This window comes from Papaver somniferum, unplaced genomic scaffold, assembly GCF_003573695.1.
Source record: "Papaver somniferum cultivar HN1 unplaced genomic scaffold, ASM357369v1 unplaced-scaffold_107, whole genome shotgun sequence".
Classification (NCBI taxonomy): domain Eukaryota; kingdom Viridiplantae; phylum Streptophyta; class Magnoliopsida; order Ranunculales; family Papaveraceae; genus Papaver; species Papaver somniferum.
This window is the reverse complement of record NW_020619603.1, coordinates 5,795,105-5,798,872: the sequence shown is the minus strand read 5'-3', so window position 1 is coordinate 5,798,872 and position 3,768 is coordinate 5,795,105. Positions and strand designations below refer to the sequence as shown.

Below are 3,768 nucleotides of genomic sequence, written 5' to 3'. Positions count from 1 at the left end.
CAATTCTAAAACATGCTGCTGAATGTTATGTTTCAGTGTTTCTCTCACAATTTCCCAATTTCTCTTCTGACTCACTATGTGCCATGAGTGACTAAACTGCAAATCACTTTTTCGTAGCGGTTTTGGAACTGCGTGTTCGATTGACTTTTTTTTGTTCTTGGTTGTCTGTCCAAGTGATTAAATGTGTTTGTAGTTGACAAATTCGGAAGATAATCATACAACTCTTTAAACTATACGTGTTTGAATACTAATGAATCTGTGGTGCAATGGTAGCACGTCTGACTTCGATGCAGAAAATGCGTGTTCGATTCACGCCAGGTTCACTCATTTGCATCTTTCATCAATGTTTTCTTTGTTGTGCAAATTATATAAATGTGTGAAATTGTGTGTGCAGTTTATATGGAACGGTAGCGTGTTTCAGTAATGCAAATTATCTATGAATATAATGATTTATTGCCGATTAAATGAGCATTTTCTTGTTTAGTATGCACTTGCCTAATTTAAGACAACTGTGTCATCCGATAGCACGGCAATCTGCTATTTAGATAAAAGACTTTGGTTTTTAACTAATTTGTAAGAATTTCGCAATTGTGTATAGTGAATTGACATCTATTTTGTCAATATCGTTCAAGAGATCTTGTTTGTTGTAAGTTCGTTTATGGAAACCTGTCTTTACTATTCACCAGAATAATCCTCAGATCGATTTTGAAAATCTGGTATTTATTATTTTCCAGAATAATATTTGTTTTGTTGTAAGTTAAAAATACATCTTCAGACGAGTGCGCTAATTTCTAATATTGAAACCTCATTATTTATCAATTCATTCTCGGGAACTCGGATTTTATTATCTATCAAGATAATCATTAATTCGATGTAGGTCAAAAATATAAACTGACAAGTGTTTTTCATATTATCCTTAATGACCCACTCTACTAAATCAGAATCCTAAATTTACAGATATTGTTCATATTATCCTTAATGACCTCTTCGACTAAGTCGGAATATATATTAAAGATCTAAATCTACTAATATATGTTATATTATCCTAAATAATCTCTTCTTCGACTAACTCAGAATCTTCATAAGAATCATAAACCTACCAATATTGTTCATATAATCCTCAATTTCATCTCCTACTATGTCGTAATATACGCCTGAGCACTAAACCTACCAATGTTTGTCAGATTTTTTTATCGACCTCTTCACTTATAAGTCTGAATCTTTAACGAAACCCTTGATCTATTGTCATTAAGTTTTGAAATTTTGTTTAATCGAAAGAGAGTAACAGTATTTGATTTCATTTCTGATTCTTTTGATTCATTCTTATAAATTTTTCGGATTTATATACAGTCAGAAGGTCGATAACAATATTATTCTTTTGATTCATGCTTATAATCTTGACACGGTGACACTTGTTTCTCTAAAAAATCTAAACGACGATTAATTTGAAGCTAAGATTTTGGTGACATGTTCTTCCTATAAAACTTAACATTCCTACCAAAAATGAGAGTATTTCGAAATACGAAACTTTGGATTTTGGTCTTACGAAGGTGCAAAACAAACACACTTGTGTTCAAAAGAAACACACTTGTCTTAATCCGAATGAGAATCCAAAACCAATTGTCTACCGTTGATAAATCTCCGCAATCCGTATGAGGAGGAATCCAACGTCCAACGTTTTTTATACAAAAACCTAAACTTTTTTTCTCCTCTCATTTTCCTCTTTCTCTTCTTTCCTTTCTCTTTCTCGGTCTGTTCTCTCCTCTCTAACTCCGCCTTAACCAAAACCCTCTCATAACAAATTCTTGTTCATAACCCTAAAAATCCTTGAATCCTTGTTAATCTGTGAATCAAAAACCAATCCGAAATCGAAGAAAAACCTCTAATTGAAACATTCATAACCCTAAAAATTTGATATTGTCCCTGAAATAAAAAAAAAAACTCTTTTTCTGTGATAATAATTTTTTTCGATCTGTTAGCCAACGATTGAGGTATAATCCCGAGCTTAATTTGTTGTTGTTTTTGATGATATTGTTTGATTTTGATCTAAAATGGTTTGTTCTTTACTCTTTCTCAGGCAAAAGAAGAACTAATGAACAAGGAGAAGACTATTGGAGCTTCAAAAATGGTTTGTTCTTTACTCTGTGATAATAATAAACAAGAACAAGAATAACTAATGAGTTGTCTCTCTCTTCTTTGTTGGCATAGATCTTCAATTTTTGTTCTTATTTGTTTTTTTTTACTCGATCTTAAACTAGGGTTTTTCAATTTGGGGATTTTCTTACTCTGTTATTAGTGAAGATGATATGTATAAATTTTTTAACGGGTCTGTGTATGAATATGGTTGGATTGTTTGAACATAGAAGGGTTTGTTGTTATTGGGTTTGTTTATTCGAGTTCGATTTTTTTTTGTGGATTTGACATGGGTTTTCAATATTGCAGTCATTAAGTTGTTTAGACTGTTCAGTTTAGTGGGATGAAGAAGTTTACTTTTTATTGTTCTTACTTCTGTTTTGTTGTTGTTGTTATGTTTCAGATGAATAGAAGTACAAACCCTATCGGTGACGTTTGGCAAGGTAAAAATGGTGCTCGACAAGGTTAATAATCTTGTGAAAGTGAACATCAAATATAACTAATCTTTACTCATTTAAATCTGTGGTTTGTTTTAGTTACTAAGAGTGTTTTTTGATGACAGATTCATTAAATTAATGAGATAATTACACTACTAGTACACTTACAATGTTTGTATGTTGTTTCTTGTCGATTTATTTAGACGATTGATGAAATGCATACAGCTGGAAGACCAAACCAGTGCTGATAAGTGAGGACCTGTATTTGTATTGGCTTCAATATTTTCTGCATCCTCTCCTACTATATATACGTCAAGATATAAGACAATGATCATTTAGCATTTAATGCTTTTCTTGACGGGTGTTGCAGGAGAAAGCTCCATGTAAAGCTAGTGCTTTCAAAAGGAAATCTGAATCAAAAAATATGGTTGCCCACAACAAAAAACAGAATTATAGATGGAACATATCTTCAACTGCATGTCTGCATTAGAAAAGTTGGTTCTTCTATCAAATTTATGTAGGTTGTCCTCGGTTCTTTCTTACGTGGTTTCTGTTCTACGCGATTTGTAGTTTCGTTACCTTTATCACCATTTCTGAACAATTTGGGTGGTGGTTATGCAGATTTTTCCAGAAACCGAGCTAAACAAAGACTTCTACAACCAAAACATCTGATGAGAAGTGAGTATTTCTTCGTTCTGTGCGCAATTTATAGGTTTGTGCTTTGCTCAACCCTGTGCTTTAATATTTTTAGTTCTTGTCTTTAATCGTAACAACTTTAGTACAACTTTTTGTTTGCTGTTAAATTTTTTGGTGTTTCCCTCCAGGTACTACTCAAAGGTAACTGATAGAAGATGGTGAAACATTGAAGGTATACAACAATACTCTCTCTGACTTTTACTATGATTGTGTTGATGTAAATTTATCAAAGAGAATTTGAGCTGAATTAAAATTGAACGTATTTGTTTTGTTGATTTATGAAAAATTGACTTAATAGTAAAATGGTAAATTCTGTTGAACCTAATGTTCTACAGTGGAAAGTTTTGGAGCAAGTTGATGAAAAGCTGATGAAAAGAGATATAGGAGCAGCATTGAGTCTTGTGGAGTTGGCGGGAAACCTGGTGGTCTTTGTTGCTTTGGCACAACAAGGCAGGTAACTTTTTTAATCTGTTCTTTTTTCCCATCGGTTGGTGCATTCTAT

General features: G+C 32.6%; 1 non-coding gene across 1 annotated transcript; it reads left to right on the top strand.

The window, feature by feature from the left end:
* The first annotated feature begins 252 nt into the window (after positions 1–252).
* TRNAR-UCG lies at positions 253–323 on the top strand. Its single transcript has one exon. It is a non-coding gene; the product is annotated as a tRNA-Arg (tRNA).
* The last annotated feature ends 3,445 nt before the right edge of the window (positions 324–3,768 follow it).